The following is an 11,155-nucleotide window of genomic DNA, read 5'->3' on the forward strand; positions in this document are numbered from 1 at the left end:
CGATTCTCTAGCAAAGACTGCTCTTTTCATCATTTCCTCACACGTACCCGCAGTGGCATTTAGATAATGTCCTTTTATTTCGCCCGTTTCGGCCTGAGCCTTGAAAAGAGCTTCTGCCACAAACAGGAACCGGTCCCTCCAACGCATGAATGGTTGAGAATTTACGTTCTCATCATCCTTCGTAAAATCAAGTCCGCCACGGAGACATTCGTAAACAGCCCTGCCATAGTTTTTAGCAGATAAGCCCAATTTTGGCTTGATTGTACATCCCAGCAAGGGACGACCATATTTGTTCAGTTTATCCCTTTCGACTTGGATACCGTGAGGCGGCCCAATGAAAGTCTTGGAATAAGCAGGAGGAATTCTCAGATCCTCCAAACGTAGAGCTCGTGGGGCTTTAAATCCAAATACGTTACCTACAATGGAAGTGAACATATTGGTGACGGAACCCTCTTCAAATAGATCCAAAGGATGCTACATATGCGATATATTGATTCTCTTCCCCAGCAACGGGTTCGATGTCGTAGCATCGACCCTTGTAACGATCGAGACTAGTCAGTCCATCCGTCCACACAGTGGTCCACGTACCTGTGGAAGATTCTGCAGCTACTGCAGCTCCAGCTTCCTCAGGCGGTACCCCGGGTTGCGGAGTCATCCGGAAGGCTGCCAAGATGTCAGTATCTTTGGTCTCATAATCGGGAGTATAGTAAGTTAGTCGATAATCTTTAACACCAGCTTTGAACCCAATACCTGTTTTAGTCTCTGTTTGTGGTGACATGAGTCCCTCCTTACAATTCAATTAGTAAATCCTGCAAGGATGAGATCTGCTCGACATAGATGGAAGAATTCAACGTGAAGCGTGGAATAGGTCCTGATAGATTCGACTCGAGACGTTTGTCGAAACTCTACCTCAAGCATGGGACATTAGTATTTTATAATACGTCCCACATGTAATGCAACTGACTCTGGTTGTTTCGCACGGAAATTGCTTGAAGAATTAGATCGTAATACATCTCGATACATTGACTCGGGAATCTTTTCGTGGTTAGACTGGTCAGTAGAAGCAAAAAAGGGGATTGAATTCGATATCTGGTTCGCTTTGCGAATAGACGGGGGAAAAAAGGGGATTCGACGAATGAGATGTAGCAATCACATCTAACTAGATGGACCAACTCGTGGGTATCGCGCTCTTTTGCCTCCGACCCATATGTGGAGAGGAGGAAATCAAATCCTACAGTACCTGTCACCCATCTGGATGGATCGGAATCGACTTCCGAGGAAGCAAATGATATGTTTGAAAAAGGGGGAGAAGGGTGTGGAACTAGTAACTCCCCACCATCAACCAATTAGCAATGAAATGCCAGATGGTTCTGCCAATTCGACAATCAAATGAAGATAATACACCAAAACAGTTACGAAAACCAGTTCTTCTGCTTTTGGAATTTCTAAATCAGTGGAGAGAAATGTGGGATATATTACCCAGATCATTGGACCAGTATCGGATGTGTCTTTCCCTCCAGGTAAAATGCCCAATATCTACAACTCTTCGATGGTTAAGGGGAAAAACCCGGCGGGTCAAGAGATTAATGTTACTCGTGAGGTGCAACAATTACCGGGTAATAATGAAGTCAGAGCCGTAGCTATGAGTGCTACAGATGGTCTGATGAGAGGTATGGGCGTCGTCGATACAGGAGCTCCTCTCAGTGTTCCTGTTGGTGAAATTACTCCTGGTTGAATCTCTAATGTCCCTGGTGAACCCGTCGATGACTTGGGTCCCGTAGATATTGGTACGACGTCCCCCATTCATAGATCCGCTCCGGCATTTACGCAGTTGGATACTAAATTATCTATATTTGAGACGGGGATTAAAGTCGCGGATCTTTTGGCTCCCTATCGTCGAGGAGGAAAGATTGGATCATTTGGAGGAGCTGGAGTGGGAAAAACGGTTCCTATCACGGAATCAATTAACAACATCGCCAAGGCTCACGGAGGTGTATCTGTATTTGGTGGGGTGGGGGAACGCACCCGTGAGGGTAATGATCTTTACATGGAAACGAAGGAATCGAAAGTTATTAATGAACAAGATATATCAGAATCGAAGGTGGCTCCAGTTCATGGTCAGATGAATGAACCACCAGGAGCTCGTATGAGAGTTGGTTCAACTGCTCTGACAATGGCTGAATATTTCCGAGATGTGAACAAGCAAGATGTCCTTTTATCTATCGACAACATATTTCGTTTTGTCCAAGCAGGATCAGAAGTTTCTGCTTTATTGGGTAGAATGCCTTCCGCCGTGGGTCATCAACCAACTCTTAGTACAGAAACGGGATCCCCACAAGAGAGAATTACTTCTACCAAGGAAGGATCGATAACTTCTATTCAAGCTGTTTATGTACCTGCAGATGATTCGACTGACCCAGCTCCTGCTACAACATTTGCACACCCAGATGCTACCACTGTGCTTTCGAGAGGACTAGCAGCTAAAGGTATTTATCCGGCTGTAGATCCCTTGGATTCGACTTCAACCATGTTACAACCCTGGATTGTGGGTGAAGAGCATTACGAAACCGCACAAGGGGTTAAACAGACTTTACAGCGTTATAAGGAATTGCAAGATATTATAGCTATTCCCGGACTGGATGAATCGTCAGAAGAGGACCGTCTAACGGTAGCTCGGGCTCGGAAGATAGAACGTTTCTTATCACAACCCTTCCTCGTAGCAGAAGTATTTACTGGTTCGCCAGGGAAATATGTTAGTTTAACAGAAACCACTAAGGGATTTCAAATGATTCTTCCTGGAGAATTGGATAATCTCCCTGAACAAGCTTTTCATCTGGTTGGCAACATCGATGAAGCCACCACGAAGGCTGCAACCTTACAAGTGGAGGGTCAATGAAAGGGATGGTACTGAATCTTCGTGTAATGGCTCCTAATCGAACTGTTTGGAATTCTGAGGTTCGAGAAATCGTCCCATCTACGAGTAGTGGCCAGATTGGTGTATTGCCCAATCACGCTCCACTTCTTACAGCTTTGGATATGGGAGTCCCGAAGGTACGTCACGATGGACAGTGGTCCGCAATGGCGTTGATGGGTGGTTTCGCCATGGTAGACAGTAATCAGGTAACAACATCAGTCAACGAAGCAGAACGAGCTACCGAAATTGATCCTGAGGAGGCTCGGGAAGCTCTTCAGACAGCTCAAGCTGACGCAGCTCAAGCCGAAGGCAGAAGGAAAGCTATTGAAGCTAATCTAGCATTTAAAAGAGCTAAGGCGAGATTAGAGGCTTCAAATACTACTCAATCATTCCCACTTTTAGTTGCGCCTGTGAGAAACGACGGGAAAAGCATGATGGGACACACAATGATTTGTTAGTCCCGTAATACTTCGTATCCATCCCAAATATTTGTAGAACTTATTAGGTATCATTTCAAGTATTGTGGTACCTAATGAGTTTTACCTACTATTGGATTCGAACCAATGACTCTCGCCGTATGAAAGCGACACTCCAACCACTGAGTTAAGTAGGCTTCTATTGCTTGTAGTACTCTATTATACCGACCCAGGGAGAGAATTTCAAACAATTAGAACATCAATAAATATTTGATTTTAACGGCAAAAGATGAGTCTCGCCTCCTTCTCGGTTGGTTACCAGCTTGACAGGGATCATCCGATGCATTATACTAATGTAGCCACAGGGCTATAGCTCAACGGTAGAGCACCTCGTTTACACGTGCGCCGATGCTTCTCGGGAAGGGTTCGTCGCTATTCAACCGATCTACGCGGAATATACCGCGTAAGTTACTTATGTCTTACCCTATTGGGAGATGTGGAAGAACAGTAGCATGACGAAGAATCGATCGGAAAAAGGATCGATTTCGGTGGGTTGATATGGTCAGTAGATGATACGTCTAATGCTAAGGGTGGTGGGGGCAATGCGAGGACCTCAACAAGATCTCTTCTTCGTCCTACGAACCTTGAGGTGTATGAGGGTATCGTATCTCCTTCCTAGGCGATCGAGACACTTAGAATTAAGTGGATTTGTGTCTACGGGATGCAAACCTGTGTCAACACTAAGAATCTTCTCGAGAGACTTCGGGATTGCTTCGGAGGGAACGAGTTCTTCGAGCACACGGAACCATTTCTTTGTTATTTATAATGAAGCAAAGGATGGTGCATCAACAATGGCTTCTTCCTCCCATCCGGTGGAAGACTAGTTGATGAGGGAGCCCAATGCCACGAAAGAAGCATGTTGGGTTCGTGAAGCAGTTCAAGAATTTATATATTCCGATCTGCATTACCGAGAATGTTTACGGTTCGAATCCGTATAGCCCTAATCTTTAATGATAAGCCGGTCTCGCCCATCGCAGCGGAACTAATTGAGAATTACCCAGATTCAACGCGACTCGCATGAACTATATAGATCGTAGGGTCACTACTTCCGTTTCGATCAGGGGATAGGGATGAAGATCAGGAAGGAGAAGGAATTATTCATTAATAAGTTCCTCAATGATGGTCAATCGGAGAAAATTCAGATAAGAATCTAAATTGACGGATTGCTTTCCATAATAGATAATCCGTATAAATCAATCTTATGCATCGATTCGGTAGGGAGGTACATACCATACCCCACTACCTACTTAGTAGAATATAGTCCCCATCCGGTTCTTCCGGCAATTTGACTCATCTCACGGATTCCAGCCAAGAGCTCATTTCCGGATGGGGAGTCCCGTTTCTAATAATCTTCTCGCAAGTCCATTTGGTATCCAGCATCTTCCGAGGACTGGATCGGAGGGACGATTGGCTCATCACTGGGGGGGTGTACATCCCGATTCCATTCTGGGATGAGATGTCCGTGAGCCACGTCTGGCATCTCATCCCCGATCGAACGATCGAGGAGTCAGCAACCCCCCCCCCCTTCACTTATCATAAAGATGTTACACCCACACGGTGGGGTGAGAAGATAAATACCGAAGCAGGAGGAGTATGTAAATGTTTTTGCTTCCTAAACACGATTCCTTCCGGATCCTCCTACTAGTATCCATCCTTATTCCCTATACAGCCTTTTCGGTTTCCAGATCCGTCGCACCCATCCGCGAGGGGCCTGAAAAACTAACAAGCTATGAATCAGGTATGGAACCAAAGGGAGGGGCTTGGATCCAATTCCAGATCCGTTATTATATGTTTGCCCCGGTATTCGTTATTCCCGACGTCGAGACGGTCTCTCCCTATCCCCGGGCTATGAGTTTCAGGGAATTGGGTCTATTTGCTTTTACTGAAGTGTCTATCCCCATATCCATATTAATTGTCGGTTCGATTTATGCATGGTGAAAAGGAGCATTGGAATGGTCCTAATTTCTAACTATTCGGGTAAGAGGAACGGAGTCGACTCCCGTGGGGGGAATCCACTAATTAACTCCGTGGAGTCCTTCTCCCCCGATCAAGACACATCAAACTCGATTATTTTGACTAACTTGAATGATCTCTCCAATTGGTCTCGACTTTCCAGTTTGTGGCCACTCCTTTACGGTACTAGCTGCTGCTCCATTGAATTCGCCTCATTAATTGGTTCACGCTTCGACTTCGACCGGTACGGTCTAGTACCAAGATCCAGCCCCAGACAAGCTGATCCCATAATAACGGCGGGTACTATCACCATGAAGATGGCTCCGTCTCTAGTGAGACTCTATGAACAAATGCCCGAACCAAAGTATGTAATTGCTATGGGGGCATGTACCATTACGGGAGGCATGTTTAGTACGGATTCTTACAGCACCGTTCGCGGAGTGGATAAATTGATTCCTGTGGACATTTATTTGCCGGGTCGTCCGCCCAAGCCCGAAGCTATTATTGATGCTGTGACAAAACCCCGCAAAAGAATTGCTCAGGAAAACTATAGGGATCGAACTTCTTGTCGAACCCGGAAGAGATATTTTAGTCTGAATCACCGACTTTTTTTCGTACCCAATACCTATACCGGTGAATACAATCAACGAATCGCAAATCAGTCTTCGAAATCCATATCAAATATCCTCTCGAAGGGATTGAGTGGATTCGAAAGTATGCATGAAGAATCCGTATCAGAGGCGGGCGGGTGAAGATATTCCACAGAGATATAGAACGTTAGCTATATGAGTATTATCAATAACAACCGGCGATTCCAACATCGAGATGCGGGGTCGATTACCCGCTTGGTCGACTAGACATAGTTTAGCCCACAGACCTTTAGGTTTCTGATTACCGGGGTGTCGAGATCCCCACAGGTCAAAGCAGGGGATTGGCCTTCTATAGCTGTTGCTTCATATGCGTGCGGTTTCAATTATCCCCGTCCCAATGTGCCTATGATGCAGCACCAGGAGGATCCCTAGCTAGTGTGTATCATCTGACGGAGGTGCGAGACGATGCAGATCAACCTGAAGAAGTATGTACAAAAGTCTTCGTTCCGAGAAAAGACCCCAGGATTCCATCCGTTTGTTGGTTTGGAAAGTTCCAATTTCCAGGAACGGGAATCCTATGATATGTTTAGGAATCACTTATGAGAGTCATCCGCACCTACACAACGTATCTTAATGCCTGGGAGCCGCTGGGATGGCCTTTACGTAAGGATTATGGTCTACCACTGACTTTATGAGCTACAGGATGCTTATATCGAATTGGGACGGAGGCAAAATTGAAAGCCATCCTCCCACTAGCCAATTCTGTATTCATTCTATTTAATCTTGTGCGGCAGGTGAGGCTGGTCTACCTTATTTGAGACACTTGTTTTCGTACGATCAATCGCATCCACGTATCTGCATCGAAATCCGCACCTACATATGCACGTTCAAGCGTATGTAGGTGTGGGTATAGATACATACCCCGACCAGTAGACCAATAAGCAATCCATATTGTTTTTGGATTCTCCTATTTCCAAGTGCGGTTTTCGCCCGCAGCCATCAATCAAATATTTCCCATCGGTATGCCAGGAACCAGACTTGAACTGGTGACACGAGGATTTTCAGTCCTCTGCTCTACCTACTGAGCTATCCCGGCCAGTGATTCCGCGATAATCCCAAACAAATATCCCAGCGTGATTGATTCTTTCCTTACCTATCCGGCAATCGAAGTAACTATCCTCACGAATCCATTTTTTTTTATACCTTGCAGGCGAACCATTCAGACAATCCATTGGATTTGCCGAATGGTTCAGTCGCAAACCACTCAAAAATATTCTCGAGCTGGGACGAGACATCAATCCGATTCGATGAGCTATGAATCGGGAAGCATGGATCCCCTCTCGTTTAGGTGGAGGAAATCAATACGTATTCGGGAGATGTATCTCGATACCCTTCGTCCGCTTGATGGGTCGAAGAATCCCATCCACCAGAATAGACGGGGAGGGATTTCTCTGTTTCATTGGGGTAGATGCTTCCACAACTCCTACGCAATTTGGATAATATGTTTCATCCCGTTCTACTGGGGGATGTAGGGACTCGAACCCTCACGGTCCTACAAGACCAACGATTTTCTTTCTACCACAATTTGCATTGCTGTTTCCATCAACGGGCGTAGAGTTGGACTCCATCTCTATCCGCGAAGGTCTGTTACTAATGTTATTCATCGAACATATTCATCCGAATACGGAGTATACATACACAAAGAGGAAATCAGGAGAAGATGGGATTCGGGGATATCGAGTAGATCCCACCAATACCCCGAGATTCTCGAGATTTTGATACAATCTCGGTGCGGATGTTGAGTATGCACTGGGAGAGGGATCCTCGCCGCTTATAGGATCATTCTAGATTGAATCATCAATGGAAAGAGAACATCTATCCGCTTAATGAATAATAGAAATTAATAGATCGTTCGTCGGAATAGCTTCCGTCGAGTCTGCACCTATCTCATCATCCGAATCCTGCTTCTGAAATGAGATTTGGCTCAGGATCGCCTACTAAATAATCCTAGGTTTCCTGAATTTGAAAGCTATCACTCGGTGTGTTTCATACCTAGCTCAATCCAATCGAGTCCGCAGCGTCTACCATTCCGCCATACCCCCCCCCCCCCTTGAGTCCCAAACCGAAGCAATGGATCTGCAATTGCATCAAATCCTTTTGCATGCCATCCGAGTTTGCATGTTCCATGCCATTTGTTCCAGGAGATATTTCACGAGTCTCTTGATTCCGGTCAGCGGAAATTATATACCCCGTCCCGATTCCGAATTCTCAACCTCTTCCCTTTTCTGTTTCTATTCCCAATTTCCTCCAGAAAGGGACTCCACCGATCCCAGAGAATATATATCTGCGAGACCATACCCTGCTTCTCCGTATTCGCGTACCCATAAGAATTATACACGGGTGGGGTAATTAAATCAATACGATACGGTAGGAGATGGAATTATCGACTCATCTAACCCATCTCTGTGGTTGAATAACCCTTGCGGCTGACTGCGCCGTGGGCGCAACCACCATTGTCGCTTTAGGAGGGTTCTATTCCATCCCATGGGGTTCAAAAGAACCAGGAAAGCTTGGTTTGGATTCGGAAGTACCACATTCACAAGGCAGAGGTTATCGGTTCGATTCCGGCAGAATATTGCCCAGTATCAGTCGATGCACCAATACCGTGTCTCCCTTCGGCTTTGTCCCCCGCGTCGAAGCCTCCATTTCCAATAGAGTCGATGGGAATTCGAGTATTTGTTCGTCTACATTCATATGTTATGATTATTACAAATACCAAATGTTCAACAATAATTGGGTGACACTTATAAATAGTACCAGTACTTCGATTACGGAGAGGTCCATTCCGGGTCTTACCATGCTTACAAAGAAGGAGTTTTTATGTCTCGTTATCGAGGACCCCGTCTGAAAATAATACGTCGTCTCAAGGATCTACCCGGGCTTACAAATAAAACATCAAATCCGAGAGAAGCACGAATTGCTATTGATTAATCTGCTTCGAGAAAGGTATCTCAATTTTGCGTGCGTCTGGAAGCCAAACAGAGATTACGTTTCAATTATGGATCAACGGAACGACAATTGCCTAGATACGTTCGTATTGCTAGAAGAGCCAAGGGTTCAACAGGTCAAGTACCATTACAGCTACTCGAAATGCGTCCAGATAATATTGTTTCTCGTCCAGGTATGGCTCCTACTATTCCTGCAGCTAGGCAATTAGTTAATCATAGACACATTCTAGTGAACGATCGTATAGTCGATATACCGAGTTACCGTCGCAAACCAAAAGATACTATTATTGTGAGAAATCGACCGGGTTCTCGCAATGGACCAAATAGAGAGATGGAATTTTCTCGGGGAGACAAAATACCTGATCATTCAACTTTTTCCTCGTCGGGAGACAGTAGACCCACAGGATTAGTGAATGGAATCGCAAATCGGGAGTCCACTGGGTTGGATATAAATGAATTGCTCGTCGTTGAGTATTACTCCCGCAAAGCCTAACCCCAAGTAATTATCTAATAGTCTGGGATTCCTCATTCTGAAATTCGGATACCCCCCCCCCGGGGGGGGGGATTCTTGGAATTATTATTTGAAATCGGGAGTACTAACTGGAAGCATTCAAAGGATTAGCAATTCTTTGGGGTGCCGGAACAGAGTCAATGACGGAATGCAAAGGGGAAAGGGGGGGATTCGAACCCCCGGTAAACAAGAGTCTACATAGCATTTCCAATGCTACACCTTAAACCACTCAGTCACCTTTCCTGCAACTTTGTACTATTTACACATCTTACCAATCTAAGAAACCGGATAGCAACTCAATCCTCGATGATAGACGGGAAAAAGTGATTCCTGGAAGTGAGTGCAAGCCTCATCAGTTATTAAGAAATGAGATTAATTCCCGGAATTGAGGTAGGGGAGGTGACCCCATCCCTGGGATAGATTTTTAGTTGTTCCGAGTCGATTTCATAATGAGAGATTTTCAATTAGGTGATGCAGATCCCATCAAAAGCAATCACTCCATTAGTAATTATTCATGGATGCTGCGAGACTATATACCCCCATTCACACACGACTCTCATTCGGTGCGGAATTAGTTACTCCACCCTCCCAGTCGATTGAGGGGGAGGGACATAGATACCAGACGGATGCACCTCTTCCCCTTGTATTGCAAAAGAGATCTGTTCTTCCGGCATCCTGATTAACTCAATAATAAGTGGAACGAAGAGGAATTCCAATTACGCCTAGATCCCAGAGAAATGACAATTCTATTGATAGAACTCCCACGATTCTGGCGGATATCTTGTTACAAATCATACCGACTACTGATAGGGAGAAGAGAGCTTTTACTTATTATAGAGATGGTGCGATTTGGGGAGGGAAAATCGATTAACCTTAATTCCTAATTAATTGGGGGATTCAAATTCCGATAGACCCGCGTTTGGTGAAGGTATGTTTCGAACGGGAAACAAGTCCTTCTGTCGTGTATCCTCGATTGATGCAGCCTCAAATGCTCCAGTTTCGATCTCCGGCGAATCGTAGTAGTAAGCAAAAGGTGAAACCTACGGACCGACCTATTTGTAGGACTCCGTGGGTAGGCATAGGGGAGAGGCACTACGTGGAGGAATCGACAACGCAAAAGCTTCGTTACGGTTGGGTTCAGCCGCGCGTCGTGTTTCTATGACGAATACCAATAATGATTGGGACAACGAACATCCATCCCGTTCGTATTTTGGATACCCCTAGAATCATCGGAGATTGTCGAAGTAGCTGATCCCCATGAAACTCGAAGCGTTGGGAACAGAGAAATTGTCATTAGTCTCTTGGTGTCGACGTGTCGGAGTGGCACAACCATGTTAACAAGAGATTTTTGGCAGAAGGGATGGCTAGTCCAGTAGTTTCACAGACACTAGCCCCCGTTCATCCATAGGTTTAGAGTAGGAATTGCTAGACTATTCCAAATACTAGTCTCTCTCCATGCATCATGCAGGAGGAGCCGTATGAGGTGAGAATCTCAAGTACGGTTTTGAAGCGGAGCTCATTCACGCTGAGTGAGCGACCCTGACGAATGTCGGCCCAATCCGAAGGAGAATATGCAGAAGCTTCATAAAATTACTACAAAGCTATGCGTTTGGAGATTGATCCTCATGATCGGAGTTACATACCCCATAATATAGGTTTGATTCATACTAGCAATGGAGAACATGCAAAGGCTTTGGAATACT

General features: G+C 45.3%; 2 non-coding genes across 2 annotated transcripts; both read right to left on the reverse strand.

Annotated features, from left to right (window-relative positions):
- Positions 1-6,956: 6,956 nt before the first annotated feature.
- Positions 6,957-7,029, reverse strand: TRNAF-GAA (transfer RNA phenylalanine (anticodon GAA)). The gene has a single exon. It is a non-coding gene; the product is annotated as a tRNA-Phe (tRNA).
- A 2,579-nt stretch (positions 7,030-9,608) lies between these two features.
- Positions 9,609-9,695, reverse strand: TRNAS-GGA (transfer RNA serine (anticodon GGA)). The gene has a single exon. It is a non-coding gene; the product is annotated as a tRNA-Ser (tRNA).
- Positions 9,696-11,155: the final 1,460 nt, after the last annotated feature.

This window comes from Dipteris shenzhenensis, unplaced genomic scaffold (assembly GCF_047967505.1).
Source record: "Dipteris shenzhenensis isolate YYH24624 ecotype China unplaced genomic scaffold, Dip_SZ_1.0 scaf0219, whole genome shotgun sequence".
Lineage (NCBI taxonomy): Eukaryota > Viridiplantae > Streptophyta > Polypodiopsida > Gleicheniales > Dipteridaceae > Dipteris > Dipteris shenzhenensis.